Genomic DNA, 22,814 nt, shown 5'->3' on the forward strand with positions numbered 1-22,814 from the left:
TGGACAAATTAACAGAAGAAACCTAAAAACTCCTATCTATAAATAATTTTCAAGACTAGTGTGACCCATAAACATAGGGAATATAGAAAGAAAGAAACCCTAATTTATTATGTTTTGTTTCTTTGTGAAGGCAAAAAAGAGAAGAAAAGGAGAAGCCTTATAATAAACACGGACAGCTTTATTCACAACCACCTAACTCCCCAACCTTAATCAAATGAAGATTTAACTCAATTCAGCTAAATTACAAGGCAAAACCATGTGACTCTCCATATATTAATCAAATAATTGGGAGAACAATAAAGCAAAGAAAAAAAATGACATTATATAGCCGCTGTAAAAATAATAGCAGAAAAAATGTATAAAATTTGTATATATATATTCTGTATGTTATATACAAAAATTATACAAGTTTTATACACTTTTTCGACTATCAGATATAAATAATTTCTGACGCGGGCTAAAAATAATAATACCCCTAAAAAAAATATAAGATTAGGCATTAAAGGTTTTTGTGGTCCTTCCCTTCCATTAGGGCCTGTCTACATGCATGTCAATGTTTATCAATCAAAGACAGAAGGAACCTCCAAAGCTAAAGACAAAAGGACGCCCTCACTTGATTCCACCAACCTGACCAATACATACATACATACATACATACATGTAATAGTATGTAATTTACATAAAGCAAATGCAATTTTTGAATTTTAAATTATGTGATACTACTATCACTATGTCTACCGTCTGATGTACGTTTGGAATTCATAGCCCAACTAATTTATATTCGTGCTCAGGGGTAAAATGCTTAGTAGCAAGAAATCCTCTACTTTCAAGATAATTATTTTATTATGGAGGGAGGTATCTCAATCACCCACTACATCCTTTACTATTATCACTATGTTGGGTGGCAAACGGTCGGATCTGATAAGGGTGTGTAAAAATGGATAAAATATTCGATCCGATCCATATTTATTACAGATAAAAAATAAGTTAACTGACGGATAATTAATATGGATATTCATAATCCATATTATCCATGACTTTTTCAATACGATCACTTTTGGGAGAATTTCTAATATCTGAAACTTAAGGAACCTCCAATTTGAGGTTTTACAAATGTAAAGTTAAACTCATTAGTTATCCATTGATTATCTATTTTCTAAGTGGATAATATAATTTTTATCTATATTTAATCCGTTTTTTAAAAGTTAACTAACTTGCAGCTAGATCAAAATTAAACAAGACAGTCTCCTTGTATAGGTAACGTGAAAATGTGGGAAGACTTGCAACACTTTGTAATTAACAAACAATATTACCACCTCATCTCGAAATTTTCTGAATTATAAAAGGGGGCCACAAAAGAGAAACCTATCAGAGAGGAAATCATTTTAAAATTTTGTCTTTCTTAAAAGTTGCCACATTGTTGAAAACAACAAGTGAAGAAGGGGCATTATATTGAAGGTTTGAGTTTGTCTAGGTAAAAGACATTGCCCCCATGTGCCCACCAGCAACGCATGCGCCCGTTTATATTCTCTCTTTCCCAACCTCCCCCTTTGATCATCAATTAATATAGTAGTATAAAACTACCTTTGGTCCACTTTCTCGTTTACTATTTGTAGTAGCGGTCCCTATTATTTGCTATAGTCGCCCAACAAAAATATAACTGTTTCTAGTTAGGTCCAACGAAATAATTCATTGGTAAATGACTAGTGTCTAATAGTAATGTTTCATATAGCTAGTATCAACGTCAAATTACGATTGGACAATGAACATACTACCTAACCGCCACCCCCTAAAAGATAAACGAGTATTCTCCATGGAATTTTAGACGGTTGACATTTATATAGACCAAAAGCCGTAAACAAAATATAAAATTTTTGCGATATTAGTATTTCATGATTTTTCGTGACCAAGCCATCAAAAACGGTAGCGAAGCTATGTAGGGTGAAGAGGCTTTGATTGAGTATGAAATTACATTGCATATATAGGTTAAAAATTTTATGTATATAAATAACTTAGCTTGTTGAATCCCCTATTATATAAAAAAATTAAAGTAGACCGTAGTGTTTTTTGAATTTTTTTGTTAAAATTTCTGGCTCCACCATTTGTCAAATTAGACAACTTATTCGTGCTCATTAGGCCGTTGGGAACTATAACCTTGATGATGCAGCCATCTTTGTGATAGAACAACAAAGCAAATAATGCAAAGCATAAAGTAAACACACAATACTAGCTCTTAAACCGTTGAAAAAACGTCTAGGTTAAAAAAAATTTCTATCACACTCCCACCAACATTATTTTCGATGAATTTTTTGACAATTTTTTATAATCTTTCCACTCGAATAATGTTTGGCCGTTTTTCTTCACCATTGAAAAATAACAACTTTAACACTAACATGATATTCACGGGTTGTTGTTGGTTGACAAATCCATCAACTATTTCAGATTTCCAACGGACTGAGCCGTAATTGTTTCTTTCTTCAGTGAATTCATTTTAAGGGATAATTCTTTAATGAATCTGGTTGTCCTCTTTTTAGGTTTGATAATCATGTCACCAATACAACTAGATGAAAGGACGAACAATGTTTTTCAGTACATGTACCATCTAGAATAAAGATCTTATATTAACTTATGGGAAACAATATAATCGGCGTAGAATAATTAATACATGCTATAGCCAAAATCACCTAGAGTTAATTATTAATCGTACTTGTTAAGACAATATTATATTTTAATCGTCTGATTTTTAGATATTTCACGATTGCTATTAAATGTTTTGACTTCAGCACATGCATTATGTTGGCTTGTCTTGCATTTGACCCTACTTGTATATTAACTCATTACTATATAATTTGGAGAATATCTTTGATCAATCATTAAAATCTAGCTAGAGTTTCCTATATTGTGTGAAATTTCTTTGTGAACAGGAATTAGTGCATTAGATTCTTTTACTTTTCCGATGAAAGTATATACATTTGCAATAAACGCAAAAATGAGAGTCGTTTGTGCACACGTTGTTTGATTCACGCAACAAATTATACATGAATCCTACCTATTAACGGATGGAACAAAATACCGAAATAGCAACTAAACAATGTAATAATGAAGAATTTGATAGAGAAATTATTTCTCTAATAATAACCAAATACCCCTAATTGTTAAGGGACTAAACCAGAAAACCCCATAAACTTAGTGGTCCAAATTTGCAATTCACTCAGATCTACTATAGCACAGTTACCTTTCAATTTTAATAATAGAAGAATTAACCCAAATAATAATCAAACATGGACCACTAAACCTAATTTGTCTATATAAGGAAGCTCGTTGGTACATAGGACGGGTAGTTTTCTACAACACATACAAGATTAATTTGTGGTCCCCTCTCCCATTTCCTTTAAATTAAATTACGTAATTAGTCTTGAAAAAAGAATTACTCAATTAGAAGCTAGAGAAGGAAGAAGAGGACAAGAAAAAAGGAGAGAAAATAATAGAAAAATAAACATTCAGGCAAGGAGGCAATAAGTCAATATCAACAGCTGTAAGAAATTAGCAAAAACCAATTAATAGATGGATCCAACAATGAGTTCGGTACTACATTCACTCCGACCCACAGTAACGAACCATTTTATTTTTTTATTTTAATCTAAAATAAGTATTCATTTATATAATCAAAAAGAAATTAATTTTATTTTTTCAATATTTATACTTATTTACATACTCAAATGTGTCAAGGTAATAATTAATTAAGACTAACTAGTGAATATATCTTTTTTCCTCTAGCAGTTTCATATTTTCTTTAACGGGCGTGTCAAATATAAAATTGTGACCCGAGGGAGTAGAATTTAGTATTATGAGAGCAAATCATACTTTCAAACTCAAAACTCACAACGTTTAGAAGTTAAATCCGCCACTGAAATTAATCATTAAAAGCCTCTAGTGACAAGAATGCAGAAGGGGAGGAAAAGGAAAAAGTAAAGAGAGGGGTATATATATATATATAGGAGTAGTAGATGGAAGGGAGATTCACGAGGGACATCCATCCATTTTCTGCAAAACCCAAAGCATGCATGCTTCTTGTGTGTGTGTGTGTGTTAATTTTGTGTTGCATCAGCCATAGGGCATCAATAACACACACACACACCAAAAGTCCCACTTCCTTCTTATACCTTAAAATGCTTCCTCAAATAGACTATTACCCTTTCTTCATTATTTGCTCTTTCTTGAATCCATTCTTGTTATATAGTACTATAAGTATATATTTGTATGTTGGTTTTTGAGAGGTTGAAGCTGCCAGCATGATCTGGTACGAACAAAGTCCATTTCTTTCTATATATAAATATTTTCTTGCAAAGAAGAAAAGAAAAGAAAGTCCATTTTTTCTTAAAATTTTGAGGTCTTTTAATTTCCTGTTTTGGGTTTGAAATTGAAGTGATATTTTCGAAAAGAAAATGGAATTTTTCGAAGTTTTCTTGAAAGAAAATATAGGTATCGTCTTTCATAGGTTTGGTTCCATCAGGTCATCTAGCAGCTTCAATCACTCACCAACAATACAGAAACAAATTAAATTAAAAGGCTTCATTTGAGCTTGACTTCTCAAGGATATATTAGTCAAGACATTGATTTATCTCAGGTAATTCTGTATCTTTATTTTTACTTTAGATTATCTTCTTAATTCCTTTTTTAACTCCTAGTCTAGTACTAAAACACAATGATGGTTCTAATGACATATGATAATTGAACTTTAGGCGTGTCAAATTGCAAATAAGGCAACAAAATTCTATCCCATTAATGGAAGCCAAATTTCTGTGAACTACTACTATATATTGTTCCTTATTAAACTTCTTTTTCCTTTTCTTCAATTTATTCTTTTATGTTATGTTCATAAGTTTTTGTGGAAATTCCCCTTAGGATTTTTTTCAGGAAATCAAACTCAAGAATCCCCCCAAAAAAAAAAAATTCTTCTTAATTTGTTTTTAGGAAAACCCCAAAAATAATGAACTTGAGCTGACGGAGTAAATGAGACTAGACCTCAGTATTTCTGATTTTAAGGACAGATTTTCGACAAGGTTTTACTTTTCATAGACAAATGTAGTTCTTGTGTGCGTGTATGTGTGTGCTTGTTTGTTTGTCATGTCTAGTTTTCTATGCAGATAATATCAAGATTGAGCAAGTAAAACAAATTCCCAGGACACGAGAAAGATCGACATGCTTGTTAATAAATTTACAAGCTTGCATTTTATCTTATGGTATCAAATTAACTAATCACGATGACACGTACTGTACTTTTGTTAGTGGAAATAATACTTAATAACCTAACATTATATGTTTAACTAGTGGTGCACCATTTAATTATTACAAGTTCATTTTGGTAGGTAAAAGATTGTCGGATTTTCATTACTTGGTGCCCTTCTATTGTTTATAAATATATCTCATCCAATTACAACAACTATTTGAAGAATATGACCTCGTAAATTTGACATTCTTGTGTTTGCTGAAGTGTTTTATTCATCTGCCTATTGGAGCTTAATTTATGCACCAATTGGTATGTATGCATGTATGAATGTCAAGCAATCCTGTACCATTTTGACATTTCAGAATTTAAACTTTATAGTCAGAATACATAGACAGACACTTTAACTATCACAGAAATTTTACTTGAGCGCGTGAACAGTAAAAATATGTTGACAAAAACTATTTCAATGGTACAATGCAAACAGTAAAATACACCATTTTCCCATTATATAATTAAACCCTCATCCCCTTTTACCTGCCCTAGTTCTTCACCCTTTCCTAAAAAGTCCAGCCCTATTTCTTCACCCTTTTCTTGATTTTTTGGTTTAAAAATTCTATTATTCTCACCAAATTGAAAGTTGTCTCGCCGTTTGTGTTCGAATCTTGGCTTAAGCTCTCAATTATGTCTCTCACACCAAAAGTCGATTCATGCCGTTGTGGTCATGAATGTCAATTAAAAACTTCATGGTCTCCATCTAATCCTGGAAGGAGGTTCTATGGATGCAGAATTGAAAAGGTAAGTGATAATTAACTACAATTAATTATTTTTGCTATGTTGTTCCCGATTTTAGTTTGAATGAATTTGTTTTTTTGAAGGACAAAGGTGGATGTAATTATTTTAGGTGGGTTGACGACGAGTTTCCTAGCCAAGCGAATAGGGTTATTTGGGGTTTACTAAACAGGGTCAAAACTTTTGAAGAAGAAAGGGCTCGAGTAATAACATGGAGGAAGAAATTGGCTTATATTATAGTAATAATGCTAATTATTTGGGTTTGCTACTGTGTCGTCGATCGTTGTAGTTGTTGTGGTCTGGTGGTTGGAGTAGTTGTTGTATTTTGTGTCTTAGGTGCTGTATTTTGTGTTTGTAATGGTGGTTGATATATTTTGGGTGTATCTAGTTTGTTTGAATGTAATTTTGGCCAGTGGCCTTATTTCAATGAAACAATTTTTCTGCAATTGCTTTTTATGTATTGGTTCTCTGTTTCAAATATGGAATTCAAAGTACTAAAATATTGAAGTTGTAAAATGAATTCAACTGATAAGTCATAACAAACAACTATCGCAGTCTACCATCCTCCATATTTACCAAGCACATACAATCCAACTTATGCAGAAAAAGCACTGCAATTGCATTCATAAATGATGCAAAAGGCTGTTGATGCTACTATGAATGCTTTGGATTGAATGCTTCATAAAAGCACATACACGAATGCTTTAAACTGAAGCTATCAATAGCATTTAAATTGCATTCACAACTAAAGTATTTACAACACCAGTCACAGTTCCAAACAACTAAAGTGTTTACATCTTAAAGTAGTGCCAACTAATGACCCAAAAAAGACACAATAATCAATCCAAGTCTGGATACTTAGGAAAAGTCACGAACTCAAACTCAAAATAGCACATTCCTAACACAACTATGGTGCTGGAGGGGCTGGACTTGCAACTGAAGATGTAGTTGATGAAGATCCAATATGGTTTCTCCTGTTTGCACTTTGTTGTTGTAGCTGGGAAGTAATTATTGTATTTCTGCCTTTAAACTTAAGCCCAGGAGGTTTAAAACCAAGATCAATATTGACTGCATTGGTATCCTTCACAACCTTAGTCCCATATGATACAACTCTTTCACCTGAACTACCAGGTTGAAATTGACATAAAAGTATATAGATTAGTCATCAAAAATGGTAGTAATAACAAATTGAAGTTATGAATAGAAAGTCCTTACATTAATGACAGTCATTCCAGTTGTAGGGTTGGTGTAACATCCAAAACCAATATTTCTTGGCCTCTTCTGTCCATCAGATGGTGGTATAGATTCAACACCTCACCCCCTTGTTCTTTTAACTCCAACAGTAAGTTTTCAAGGAGCAGTTGTTGGAGGTGCATTTGGAAATGCACCCCTGCCAAATCTAGTGTTATTTCTCCTTCCTATGCCGCTGCTTGTATTAATTGCTACAGATTCTTGAGTTGCTGGACTTCCTTGGCTTTGTTGAGTTGCTTGAGTTGATTGTCCACTTGTAGACTCTACCATTCTACCCTAAAAAAATTTCAATTATAACACATATATAAGTTAGCATTAGAAGTGAACAAAAAGGTGAAAAATATTACAACTTACCCTTGATTGGCATGTAGACTTGTTATGGCCTGCTTGATGACATTTTGAATATTTTATCTTAACTCCTTGATTAGAGAGCTTGCCATACTTCTTTTTCTTAGGCTCATTCTTGGACTTTCTTATTTTCTTTTGGGGCTGCCTGGTATTGGCTTTGGTGGAGGAGGTTCAATTACCATGTTATTAGTGTCAGACCACATCTTCATGTTGGGGATTGTTTCAAAAAAGTATTGATATGCCTTGAGAAATATCTCCTTTCTATATCGGTGATCCACATAATTGTATGGTTCTTCTTCTTGGTAGATCCCTCTTAACTGCCAGGATATACAAGTGCATGTTCTTCTCCTCAAGTTCACTATATATCTGTATTCATACTCATCAACCTTAAACCCATGAGTTCCAAACCACAAAACTTTGCATTTCCTAGAAAACTCCTTATTTTCTTCTAGAATCACCCTTGCCATAGGAGAAATGTCTATAATCCAAGTCTCTGCAAACTTTATCATATCAACATGTCTCCTAACTACTTTATGTCTAATGTCCTCTATCATGCTAACAATAGACTTGTGCCTAGGTGACAATATCCAAGAATTAAATGTCTCACACATATTATTTTCTACAATATCATATTTGGAGTCTTCTAGGAAAAAAGCTCTGCACCAATACTCTTTGTTATACTTCAATAAGCTTTCACATATACCTTTTCCAAGCTTTTCCAAAGCAGCCAGTTCTTCTTTCAACTTCACCTCAAAACTAGCCTTAGAACACCTCCAAAATTGCTTTCTCATCTTCTCACCTTTCCAAGTTTTTGACCAGTTAGACCATATGTGCCTAACACACATTTGATACTCACAATTTGGTAGTAACTCTTGAATGCTTGGTACCAATCCCTACAAAATAATAATGAATCAAACAGAACCCCCAAAAAGTTGAGATGAAGTAGAAATTTAAAACAGAAAGTAGAGATGACTAAGAAAGTTAAAACAGAAAGTTGATATGAAGTAGTAAATTAAAACATAATGTAGAGATGAAGTAAATTACCTTTTGCATATCATACATAACTGTTAATCGAGCTCCATCTCCTAACTCCAAATCATATATTAAGTTATTTATAAACCAACTCCAAGATGCTTTTGACTCATTGTCTATCACAGCCCATGCAATGGGATATACTAACTCAGGGTCTAGAACAATATGCTGAATATACAAATGTATCCCATCTCCATTTTCTAGGTTACACACAATATTAAATAATTGTGTATCACTATGCACATAGACAAAATTCTTATTTTTCGGGTCTTGGTAATAGAAGCCACCCACTGTAGCATATCCCATTTTTTTAGTGTAATATAATATATCTGGAATTGAAAAGTGGTCTTTGTCAATATTAGCTATTAACACCTCCTGTTCCCCCACATATTTCGAGTTATGGTCAAGGGTAAAGTTACCACCATGGTAAAAATTAACAGCAATAAAGTCTGACATCATTGTTTTTAATATTCCCACATTCCTTTATAAAAAAACTAATTGTGGTCCCAAATCGGTCTCAACTCGCACAGAAGCCCACCACTAAAATGATTACAATACAAAACACTAAAAAAACATACCCTTTCAGCACTTCAATGATGAGTATCAAGTGGCACTTCAATATTTTAGCACTTCGATTGATGATGGTTCTTCAAGCACAAAAGGTAAATCAAACAAATATCAACCTATAACACCGATTACCACTGAATATCGAATAAAAACGAAGCAGAATCAATGGAAGCATCGCTTTGGACGGATTTTACTGGAATCGAATTTGGGACTTAGGGTTTTTTTGGCCGTTTGTCTTTAGGAATGTGTAAAAATGAGAGGGTTATTAGGAAGAGGGTAGTTATATTTTAATGTGTAAAAATGAGAGGGTTATTAGGAAGAGGGTAGTTATATTTTATTTTACCCGGCAAAGAAGTCTATGTGGTATTGTAAAAAAATATGAAATTTTTTCATTGGCTACATTATCCATGTTGGCAGTGCGTAATAACACGCGTGAATTTTTTTTATAAGCTCAGGTCGGACGTGTTAAAATGGTGCGGTAAAGGTATAGTAAAAGTGTTCCGGTGGAAAATGGCTTAGATGAGGTGTTCAAGTGGAATTTCTGTGATAGTTAAAGTGTCTATCTATGTATTCTGCCAATTTTATGCGCTTACAGCGTAAAAAATATTTACACAACAGATTACTTATAAGATAATTATAGGTAACTCTTTACAATGAGCATTATTGGTAACTAGGTGAATATAATAATAACATACCTAACCTGGTGTATAATAGGTTAAATTATACTACTAGCATAAATAATCGTTATATTTCGGATGTATATAACTTAAATCGTATTCTTTCTTACATTACATAGACAGAAAAGTAAAAGAAACTAAAGAGTTTATCTAATACATTAGCATCAAATATATGCAAAAGTGTCCTGTAGATATTAGTTTTGAGATTGATCAAGAAAACAAATTATCATTTGGGATCCATAACTTGCTGAGCTCAAATGATTAAGTTAGTGAACTGTGAAAGGCTATAAACAAATCATCAATGGGAAGTTTGGTCCTGTCCTTTCAAGTTTCAACATAAGTGGTTCTGGGGTGGGAGGATATTGTAGAGATGTGATTTTTCGTTATTTGGACAAATTAAATGTTATTACTGTTATATTCTATTGCATGATACCACCCTTGACAAAACTGTTGGAAACAAAAAACTATTTGTCGATTTCCTGTGGTCCCCTTTAAGTGGAATTCGTCCATTTATCATTGGCTATTTTTTATTTTTTTAAAAGGAAAATGACATTGTATAATCGATATCAAAATAATAGTCAATATATATATATATATATATATATATATATATATATATATTGTATATATACACATTTTTGTATGTTATATACAAAAAATTTATAAATTTTATAACACTTCGCGACTATAAAATATATTCCCTCTGGTCCACAATAAGTGACTATTTTACTGTTGGCACACCCATTAAGAAAATACGAACTCCTAGAGAAAAAAAGATAGTATTAACTAAATTATTTTCAATTAGTTGTTACCTTGACACATTTGAATATGTAAACAATGATAAATTTTAGAAAAATAAAATTAATTCCTTCTTGATTATGTAAATAGACACTTATTTGGACTAAAATGATAAGGTAAAATGGTTAATTACCGTGAATATATAATCTCGACTGCCTAGGCTATAAGTGATCTTTGCCTTTTTTTTAAAGACAACAACCTAACAGGGTAGAAAGAAAAGTAAGGTCATATCGAAGACAAAGCTTCAAGCATTGATATCTTTTCTTGTGGCTCATGCAATTAACTTGGATTATTTGGGAATATATATAAGTCATCTCTAGGATCAAGGAAACAATGCAACTGATCCTGTACTAACCTTTATAAATATATTTGTCCTACATAGGCAGTTCATTTATTTTGACTCTTGGGACTAATCATCAATTATTTCTAAAACAATTTACTTGGAGAAAAAAGTGTCAAAATAAAAAGTCCGTAGTGGTTGCATTTTGTTCTTGATAGTCTTATCTACTAAGTTTGATTTTTGAAACCTGATAGGAAATTAGAATCTTGTTGTCCACTGATAGAAATCTTAACCACTGAAAATTGTATGTCATTTCTTCATTTGTCAATGTTATGGCTTAATTATGTTTATACTTGTCTTGGGATATATAGATTTCTGATTTTCTATATTTCAAAGACGTTTCTCTTTCACAATTTGTGGCCAGAATAATGAATAGTACTGAAATAGAATTTCTACATTTTAGACTTATGGATTGCATTTTCTCTCATTTCCGTTCGTCACTTTTCCCATCTTACAAGTTCAATTTGTCTACTTTGAGTGCGTGGCAAGCTTGTCATGCAAATAAATGAGAGCTATGAAGCTCAATTATATTATGTAATCTGTAAAATCACTCATTACCTCTCCTTTCAAATATAATATCTCGATCATGACTTCATCTAATTAGCTTAAGTGATCTTTTTAACCAGTAATTAAACAAGATACAAGCATAAGACACAAACATCACAATGTTCTAATCAAGAAAATACTTTCCCGCACTTAAAGCTCGTTTTGTTTGCCGTATAAGAATCCTAATAATATAAAAAACTTATATTAGCAATAGGATGTTTATATTCTAGAAATGAACTTTACACTACTATTACAACTCTGCAATCCTACTACAATGGTCGCTTTTATGGGATAGAATTTGCAATAAAAGTATCCGTATGAATGATAGAAAAATAAAGTTAATTTGCATTTCTGTATAACATTGTGGGATAGAATTTGCAATAAAAGTATACGTATGAATGATAGAAAAATAAAGTTAATTTGCATTTTTGTATAACATTTTTATGTCTTATTATTCATCGGGTAATTAATAATCCATGAATTATAACATATCTTATGACAATCGTTATAATATATAGCCTGCATAACATAACTAAAAGCCAACAAAATATAACTAAGGAGCAACATAAATAAAGGAAACTACGTTACATTTTCTCAGTTTGTGAGTTAAAGATTGCCTTAGTTTCATTGATTTCAAGCAGTTTACATTCCCGATAAAAGCATCTAATTAATCGAGTGGTCCAATAGATAAAACATGAGCTATACTAAAAGAGATAATCTTTTATATTATTGCACAAATCCAAATAGGCATGTGTGTGTTCCCCCATTTTGTGGCAGCTCAGGATTTCAATGAAGATTTTTCTGTTAAACAATGTGGTTAATCTTGTCGCAATCTTACTTAGTTCAGACTTTAGTAATAATAACCCATTTTTACTAATTACTTTATCGTTAACTCAAATTTAGGATAAATAGTAAAATAGTGACACGTCTTTTAATGTTCTAGGACAAACTAATTTTGTTTAAAGAAGCTCATTATAGGAACAGAAAAAGGATCTTTCTAGTAGCAGACAAACACAACGAAACCAATAGCTTGACAAATTTTGGCCCTAAAAAACCAAGTGGTCTTAATTGATTTGTCTTCTTTTAATCAAATCAAGATCTACACGAAACTATATTTTATTCTTATAAATTATGTGGTCCAACCCTTCCCTATATCCCGCACATAGCGAGAGCTTAGTGCACCGGGATACCCTACATTATATATAATGGAAATTTTTAACCATTAATGTTCTTAGTTATTGCATTGACAACCCTCAAGTTTGGACCGTTACAGTACTCCTTATCAATGTGAATGTCATAGTTGTATAAGGTGAAATATGATATGACACGTGGTCGTCTAAAGAAAAGACACGTGGAGTCCAAGACGGGGATGGCCGAAGACCGAACGCAGACATTCCACTTGTCACCGAAAGGGATAACGTTCATAAAGGTGTATTAAATGCTCTGCGCCCGGTAGCATTTAATAAGAAATATTCTGCAGCATTAAGAGCGACGGTCTGTTACAGAGAATTTGGCATTTATGTTTACCGTTACATCTTCATCAATGACCCTCGTAATTGGCATTAAAGGAGGGCACGATCCTAGGTCCTCCTTCCCTAGACATAACTATAAATAGTGAGCTCAGTTATCATTGTAAAATACACGAACTTTCTGGCTAAACTTATACTACATTCTATACAAAACTTAATACAATCTTACTTTCTTGCTTTTTTATCTCATCATTGCTGTGCCCGAAAATCTTGTTCTCGGAATTGTCATCTCTGTTATTTTATCTACATTTCAAGGCTAAGTATTGTATATTTCTTTAATTATTGCATTATTTCAGGATCAAATTAGTTCACTTGTCTATAAACCATGTATAAATTCAACTGTACCGTTTTACGGGTAAACAGTTTGGCGCCCATCGTGGGGCCTAGACAGCCGTGCAATTAAATTGATCCTTATCTTTTTTTACTAATTCGATTTGATTATTTTTGTCTTAGAAAAAATCACAAAAAATGGCAAATAACACTGTTAACAACACGTACAACCTAGAAATTCGAGGGGATCAACCTCATTTTGAGGATTCAATCAGTGATGCCCACAATGAAGGAAATGACGTCACGCCGGTGCATGACAGGCAGAACCCTCGACAGGTTCGAGAGACAACTCCCGATGATGCTGATGAGGAGCATGTCGTGGATGCAGTAAGGATCCTGCGGGAGCAACAGGTAATCATTCTAGGCCATCTCACGCGGCAGGATCAGGTTATGACAGAACTGAAGCAGGGACTATTGGGGACTTCAAATAATACAAACAGACGAGATCCAATTCCTCCCGGTATTCCCGCAAACCAAACGACGCAGAGAGTCAACAACAACACTCCTAGGGGCCAAGTTGGCTCCGACGGGGCTGGAGGGAGCAGATCCAGTCTCAACAACGAGAATGACTCATTCAAGAATGAACTTTTACGGTTTATGAGGGAAGTAAATGCTAGCATGGACTAAATTCCAGGCGCGCCACCAATATTGAAAGGCCCGGACTCGAAGAAGTATACTCAATTGCCATATAAGCCGAGTGCGGCACCAGAACCAATCCCAAAGTGGTTCAAAATGCCTGAAGTGCGAAAGTATGATGGGACTTCAGACCAACATGAGCATATTACCACCTACACAACGGGGGTAAAAGGAAATGATTTAGCTCCTCACGAAATTGAATATGTGTTGCTAAAGAAATTTGGAGAAACTCTCACGACGGGAGCTCTAACGTGGTATTCATTATTACCCGAACATTTCATAGATTCCTTTGAGATGCTCGCGAATTCTTTCATCAAGGCTCATGTCGGGGCCAAATAAGTACAAGCCCGGAAGGTCGACATATTCATGATCGCACACGGAGAATCTGAATTACTATGAGAGTTCATTACCCGATTCCAGAAAGAGAGTATGTTGCTCCTGGCTGTCTCGGATGAATGGGCAGCTGAAACATTCACCAAAGGATTGAATCCGAGAAGTTCAAACGCTTCCTGGAAGCTGAAGGAGAGCTTGCTTGAGTTTCAAGCAACAACTTGGGCAGATGTCCACAACTGGTACGAGTCAAAGATAAGGATCGAAGATGACCTGGTCGGTTCCACATCATCGACCAAAGGACGGGAAAAGAGCAGAGAAAAATCAAAGGATGACTACGACGCGGACAGACGGACTTCGAGGGGTCAGTTTTTGCCCTACGAGCGGATCGAAGGCCTTGGCAGAAACTTCTGGGTAGCAAACAAGTTCATCGCTGATAGAGGGACTGATCGTGGTCGAAACAATAGATCACTCCAGGATAAGGAGATGTCGGGGTCTCTCTTACCCTAAGTTATCGGAATATAACTTCAATGTCAGTATAATGGAGTTGGTGTCATACATGAGAAACATTAAAGAGGCACGATTCCTGGGACCTATGAGATCCGATTCTAACTAGAGGGATCCCAACTTATGGTGTGAATAACATGGGACGAATGGCCACTGAACAGGGGACTGCCGACACCTCCGGGAGAAGGTGGCAACACTATTAAAGAATGGTCACCTCAGAGAATTCTTGAGTGACCGAGCTAAGAACAATTATGGTCATAGCAGAGAGAATACTGAACTTTCGAAAGCAGGAGAAGAACCTTCACGCCAAATGATCTATATGATCTTCGGGGGGAATGAGATTAATGGGGTCACCTTTTCGGCAGCGAAGAAGACGAAAGTATCAATAACTCATAATAAAAGACTCCGGGAAGATGATATCACTTTCACGGAGGAGGACGCAAATAGATTGTTGTTACTACACAACGACGCACTGGTAATTTCCTTAAATGTGTTAGATTTTAAGATTAAACGTGTTCTAGTGGATCCAGGAAGTTCGGGTACTATCATACAATGGAGAGTATTGGAGCAAGCTAAACTTGCCGGAAGCATTATTCTGACAACAAAGCTCCTCGTTGGATTCAATTTTGCAAGCGTGACGACCCGGGAAGATATTTTGCTGCTCACGGACACTGAATGAGTAATGAAAACAACTATCTTCGAAGTAGTTGATTATGATATGGGATACAACATCATCCTGGGAAGGTCATGTTTACACGAGATGAAAGATGTACCCTCAACATATCACCAGTTGCTGAAGTTTCCAATGCCTAAAGGAATCAAACAGATAAGAGGTGATCAACCGGTAGCAAGGGAGATGAATGCAATCTTAGTTTCCAGTAGCAAAGGGAAGGAACGCACGGCGTAGCAATTACAGGAACCGGCACCTGCTCTCGAGCTAGAAGGAGTTAGCCAGGAAGCAGAGTCGTCAGAACAATATCAGGTGCCGCGATATTTCTAAGTTCCAGAAGAGACGGACGCAACGATGTCCACGGCGGAGGAACTGGAGAAAGTTGCATTGTTCAAGGAATTCCTAGAAAGAAAATTCTATTTGGGGGCAGGACTGCACCCGGAGCTCAGGTATGGTTTTATAGAATTCCTTAAATTTAATGTTGATTGTTTTGCATAGTCGCACGAGGATATGACAGGTATCCCGACAGAAATAGCCGTGCACAAGCTGAATTTGGATCCTAACGTACATCCGGTAAGGCAGAAGAAACGCCATGTTGTCGAGGTCAGGAATAAATTTTTCAAAGAAGAGGTAACCCGTTTGCTTAAAATCGGTTCGGTACGAGAGGTAAGATATTCGGACTGGCTAGCCAATGTAGTAGTAATTCCTAAGAATAACAATAAATTTTCCATGTGTGTAGACTATAAAGACCTTAATAAGGTGTGCCTGAAAGACTCATTCCCACTGTCAAATATCGATCAAATGATTGATGCCACGGCCGGGCATGAGTTGATGAGTTTCCTTGATGCTTATTCCAGGTACAACCAAATCAAGATGAACACGGAAGATCGGGAAAAAACTTCGTTTATAACAAATTTTGGTACATATTGTTACAATGTAATGTCCTTCGGGTTGAAAAACGCTGAAGTCACTTATCAACGGCTCGTAAATAAGATGTTCGAAAAGCAAATAGGAAAGGCTATCAACGGCTCGTTAAGTCTTTGAATGTAGGTGACCATCTTAAGCATTTGCAAGAAACATTCGATATCCTGAGGAAGCATAACATGAAACTTAATCCCGAAAAGTGCGCGTTCGGGGTCAGTTTTGGTAAGTTTTTGGAATTTCTGGTCTCGCAAAGGGGAATTGAGATAAAACCCGACAAAATCAAGGCCATAGAAGATATCCCGGATCAATTATCGAACGTAAAGGAAGTACAAAAGCTCACATGAAGATTAGCAGCTTTGAGTAGGTTCATTTTTCGGTCATCGGAAAAATGCCATCGCTTCTTCACACTGCTCAAAAAGAAGAAAAATTTCGAATGGACACCGGAGTGCTAGCAGGCTCTAAGGGTTCTGAAGAAGTACTTATCGAACCCTTCATTTCTATCAAAACCAAAAGAAGGTGAAATATTTCTAGTCTACCTCGCGGTTTCAGAAGTTGCGGTAAGTGCGATTTTAGTCCGGGAGGACGAAGGTATGCAATTTCCCATTTATTACGTTAGCAAAAATTTTTAACGGGAGCAGAAACTCGCTACCCGCATTTGGAAAAATTGGTCTTAGCTCTCATAGTCACCTCTCAGAAGCTGAGGCCCTACTTCCAATGTCACCCAATAGTTGTGGTGACTACTTTCCCTTTACGGAACATCCTCCAGAAACCCGAAGTCTTGGGCAGAGTGGCCAAATGGGCCATCGAAATGAGTGAGTTTGACATAGAATATAAACCAAGTACTGCAATTAAGTTGCAAGTCTTGGCTGACTTCGTGTCCGATTTTAGTCCGGGACTACTGCCTCTGGCAACCAAGGAGGCAGTAATGGTGTCGGAATCGACATCAGGGTCTCTACCTTATTTACGGACTGAGCTTCCAACGTAAAGGGGTATGGACTCGGAATAGTCTTAATCACGCCTTCGGGGGAAACCCTAAGGCAAGCCATCAGAACGATCTCTTTAACTAACAATGAAGTAGAGTATGAAGCTTTGATTGCGGGGCTCGAATTGGCCCAGGGACTTGATTCTGAGGTTATCGAAATTAAATATGACTCGCAGCTGGTGGTAAATCAGGTCTACAGGATCTTTGATACCAAAGAAGAACGTATGCAACAATACATGGTAAAGGTCCAAGCTCTTTTGGAGTGATTCTGAGAGTGGTCAATTACTCACATCCCGAGGGAGGATAATGCAAAAGCGGATGCATTAGAAAACTTTGGATCATCGACGGAAATAAAGGAATCAGAATCCAGGACGATAGTACAACTGATGAGCTCAGTCCTGGATACGGATGGTTATTATAAGGTAAATTCGACTAGTCTGGCTTGGGACTGTAGAAATGAAATAATCAACTATCTCGAGCATGAGAAGTTGCCCGAAGACCCTAAAGCATCACGGGCGTTACGCACCAAAGCTGCACGTTATAGCTTCAAGAGAGGCCAATTGTATAGAAAATCCTTTCAAGGCCTGTTGGCCCGATGCTTAGGAGCGTTAGAAGCTAATTATGTCATGAGAGAAGTCCATGAAGGGATATGAGGCAATCACTCGGGCGCAAATTCTTTGGTGCTAAGTTGGTACGAGCAGGATATTACTACCTCGCATGGAACAAGACGCTAAAGAATTCGTATGAAATGTGATAAGTGCCAACACTACGCACCACTAGTACATCAACCGTCAGAACCCTTACATTCGGTTTTGTCCCCATGGTCGTTCATGAAATGGGGGTGGACATCGTCGGACCGCTGCCACCGGCTCCTGGAAAGGTAAGGTTTCTTTTAATTTTGACTGACTATTTTTCTAAATGGGTAGAGGCAGGTCCTTATCAAGAAGATCGGAGAATGTGAAGTGGTCGATTTCCTATGGGAAAATATAATTTGCAGGTTCGGAATACCAAAAGATATAGCATGCGACAATGGGACACGGTTTATCGATGCAAAAGTTACAAAATTCCTCGAAGATTTGAAGATAAAGAGGATCACATCTTCTCCTTATCATACAAGTACAAACAGTCAAGCAGAGTCAACAAACAAAGTGATTATTCAAAAACCTCAAGAAAAGGTTGGAAGCAGCAAAAGGCAAATGGCCCGAAGAATTGCTCGGAGTTCTATGGGCCTACCGAACAACGGCCAAATCGAGTACAGGAGAAACTCCCTTTCCCTTGTGTACGGTGTTGTAGCCCTAATCTCGGTGGAAGTAGGTGAACCCACTTTGAGACATTTTTGGGCAGATGAAGAATCGAACAACGAAGCGATGTTAATCAACTTGGAACTGCTCGAGGAACACAGGTACTTGGCGCATGTAAGAATGGTAGCTCAAAAGCAGAGAATGGAGCGATATGTTAATTGAAGAGATAACTTCCGTTATTTCAAAGTAGGAGACTTGGTTATGAGGAAAGTAACCCAAAATACCCAATAGCTCAACGCGGGAAACCTAGGTCCAACGTGGGAAGGTCCCTACCGAATTTCAGCTATCACTGGGAAAGGTTCATACGAGTTGGAGAACTAGAATGGAGACAGTTTCCTAGCAACTAGAATGTGGCACACCTCAAAAGATATTATTGTTGATGAACATTATTCAAGCGAAAAGTATGTGCTGCACTCTTTTTCCCTTCGTTCAGTTTTTGTACCAATTGGATTTTTATGGCAAGGTGTTTAATGAGGCAGCAACAGAAAGCATACTACGAAGACAACAGCAATAAGACCTTTGATAGCAAGGCAAACAAGCAGGTTTACACTCAGGGGACTGTTAGATAATCTTTGGTTCAATAGCAAATTCCCATTGGGAAGTTAAGTTTGCTACCGAACAAAGGTTACCCAACCGTTCACGAGCACAAACCACTAGAGGGTTGTTAGATATTCCTTCGCTCGATAGCATAAATTCCTGAGGGGAACTAAAGTTGTGTTACCAAGTTGAGGATTATCTAGCAATTCATTAGTGGAATCTTCAAAGATACAAAACTTCCAGTTTTCCAATTCGCACTCTTCGCATTCGAACACTGGGGGGGGGGGAATAATTGCATCATCGGGACCATGGACTGTGCGGCCAGCTCCATAGAAACAAGTTGTACGAGTTAGCCACCGATAAAGGAAATTTCTTTTCAGCATAGCAAATGCTTATGTAATTTTTGAAAATAGAAGGAATGAAATGAAATGAAATCCTTTTGTTTCTATCTTGTTTCTTGTCTGAACGATGACTTAACTTTGTCATTTGAAAGTTAAACAAGTACTTCAAATGCTAGTGTCGTAATGAACATGAGACGTCCTCTTCAAGAGCACCGTAAACGTAAGAGGGTCCTATCTTATAAAAACCCTCACGTTCAAGGGTTGGTTCCGGAAGAATCTATACCCGGAATCAAAAATGCCTTCGGGAAAAAAAATACACCTGAAGCTATATTTGAAAAGGACACAAAAAGTAAACTTGCGCAAATACTTATAAAAACCCTCACGTTAAAGGGTTGGTTCTGGAAGAATCTATGCTCGGAATCAAAAATTCCTTCGGGAAAAAATACACCCGAAGCCACATATGTAAAATACGCAAAAAGTAAACTTGCGCAAATACTTATAAAAACCCTCACGTTAAAGGGTTGGTTCCGGAAGAATCTATGCCCAGAATCAAAAATACCTTTGGGGAAAAATACACCCGAAGCCACATATGAAAAGGACGCAAAACGTAAACTTGCGCAAATACTTATAGAAACTCTCACGAAATAGGTATAATGCTCGGAACTAAAGTGCTTCGAGGAAAACACATTTGAGACTACACATAGTAAAGCACGAACAGGAAGACGTGCGCAGAACTCTTGAGCAAATGCAAAGATTAAAGACTTGCATGGATATTCAAACGAAAGTAAGACTCAAACGATACTTGAGAAAAATATGTCATTATTTACAAGAACGTGCTAAAACGGCAAAAGTTCAAAATGGGAAAAAGAAAAGAAAAGCTAAACTGTAGCGCCTTCGGAACCAGGAGAAAGAGAACTGCATTCCCGAGAGAAGTAGGTGTGTGCACCGATGGCTCGATATTTTCCCCAGTTTGGTCTTCAGCATCGTCACCTTCCGATCCCTCTTCAGTTCTCAAAAACTCGGAACCGGAGCCAGAAGAACCAGGAGCATCAGACTGCACCGGGAGTCCATTCTTAGCAGCTAACTCAAGCTCTCGGCCCCTAGCAATTTCGGCACCAAAGTTGATGATACTAGTCTTTGCCCTCTTATTATTTTCCTCGGCCGCTAATCTAGTCCAATTTCACTCCTCTATTATAGGTTATGAAAACGATCGATGCAATAATAATGCCCAACAAGAGTTGGGGTTGAATTCCGCAGGGAGCTATATGTATGGGAGTTAGTAGTATATATCTTAGCGTGCGAGTTTGTGTATCTTAATTTGCACTTCCGCAAAAATTGGTTGTTTTAAAGTTTAATCTAAACTACAATTGCAATTTAAGAAATAAAACTAGAAGATTGTTTTTATTATTTTTCAAATGTTGTAAAAGGCCTAGGGCTATGACCTTTGCCTAGGTATTTGCCTAATAGGTTGTAAATTTTAAAGCTTGTTTTATTGGTCGAGGTGTATTATAGCTATCAACACTCGGTTACCCACTCAATACCTCTCGGACAGAGAGTGATTTTGCCCAATTTGGCTTTCTCAAGTCCAAATAGGTATTGAACAAAACGGTTGATAAAAAGCTCAAGTCGGGTTTTACTATCTCTAGGTTCAACCCTTTAATTGCGCTTATCAATCTCTCAATTGACCCAATTTATTGCTAGCCAAGTTTTCCTAGGCTAAATCTCTCTTTCTCAAGTAGAGACCAAGTGAAATAGGCATGAACTAATGTTTGCAACCATTAATTCTTCAAATCAAAGCAAGAACAAGGCTAAATAATAAACGCCCAACCATAAACAAGTAATAAATCAAACACCCATTAAGTTTACACACTAGGGTTGGGTCACAACTAGTGAAAATCTAGCTACTCATACTTAAAATGGAAGAAATAGGAGAAGAAATGATGATTAAACCCATATTGCTAATTAAATTGATAAACTCTATATTCAAAAAGCTCAAAATAGCAAAAACTACTAAAAAGAGTAAAAGCAGTTGATGTCAAAAGTTAACCTAAAAAAGTGAAACTCTTCTATTTATACAAGGCTGGAAATTTCGAACAAAAATGCCTTTTCGGAGGTTCTGCGGCCGCACAATTCCATGTGCGGTCCGCACTTTTCTTCAGCTTGATAGGATAGGAAGTCTGCAGTTGTATAATTCTGAATTGCGGCCGCACTGCATTCTTTCTGCGGTCCGTAGAATAGTAACTGCGGCTGCACCTTGCTATTCTGCGGTCCGCACAATTGTAACTGCGGTCGCACAATAATTGTGCGGTCCGCACTTTTGGTAGACTTGAAAAGTGGGTTCTCTGAACTTTGCTCTGACCCAGCTTCTGCGGCCGCACAATTCATGTGCGGACCGCACTTTGCACCAATCTCTGATGGGTTTTTCTTCACAACCCGTGGCCATAGATGATATTTTGCGGTCCGCACTTCTGAGCTTTTGTGCCTTTTTTGTCCTTGAGTTCAGATTACTCCTTCTTGAGTTGGATTTCATCTTGGGGGATCATCTTCCAATATTTCTACAATGAAGCATATTTCATCAGTTTTCGGGAACATAATTAAACGCTTTTGGACTAAAACAAAAGCTAAAGGGCGCTAATAAGTAGTCAAAATCACTACTTATCAACTCCCCCAAACTAAAGCTTTTTCTTGTCCTCGAGCAAATAAAGAAATTCTCACCTCCAAAGATTTGTGAAAGGTTTGCTCATCTCTCTCAAAATAATGTCGCAAGCACGCCTTTAAGTACCATAGGCTTGCCCCTCAAGTAAATCACCACTAACGTAAGCTCACTCGGCTTGAAATCACGTAGGGTTTTTTCGGAATGTAATGAAGGCTTTTGGACTAAGGTTGGATATGCTATGATAGAACGTGTTCATCTTTCTTTAAGCACTCCATTTACTTTTCTCGGCTCATGCTTTGCCAATTCTTTGAGATATTTTCGTTTCTTTAGGGGAAATAGATAGACTTAACATCACTCTTTCTTGGTTCTGATATTCATTTTTCTCCTTCTTTGATTTCTCCATGCTTTGCATCATTACTTTTCTTTGAATCCCTTTCAACTCTTCAACTTATTCACTTTCCTTTTGCATTTTTCTTTTTGTTCTTTCTTTTTC

At 36.3% G+C, this 22,814-nt stretch overlaps 1 long non-coding RNA gene across 1 annotated transcript; it reads left to right on the forward strand.

Annotated features, from left to right (window-relative positions):
* The first annotated feature begins 3,672 nt into the window (after window positions 1-3,672).
* Window positions 3,673-6,465, forward strand: LOC107769122 (uncharacterized). The gene is made up of 2 exons (XR_001644331.2): window positions 3,673-6,025; window positions 6,106-6,465. It is a non-coding gene; the product is annotated as an uncharacterized LOC107769122 (long non-coding RNA).
* Window positions 6,466-22,814: the final 16,349 nt, after the last annotated feature.

This window comes from Nicotiana tabacum, chromosome 17 (assembly GCF_000715075.1).
Source record: "Nicotiana tabacum cultivar K326 chromosome 17, ASM71507v2, whole genome shotgun sequence".
NCBI lineage: Eukaryota > Viridiplantae > Streptophyta > Magnoliopsida > Solanales > Solanaceae > Nicotiana > Nicotiana tabacum.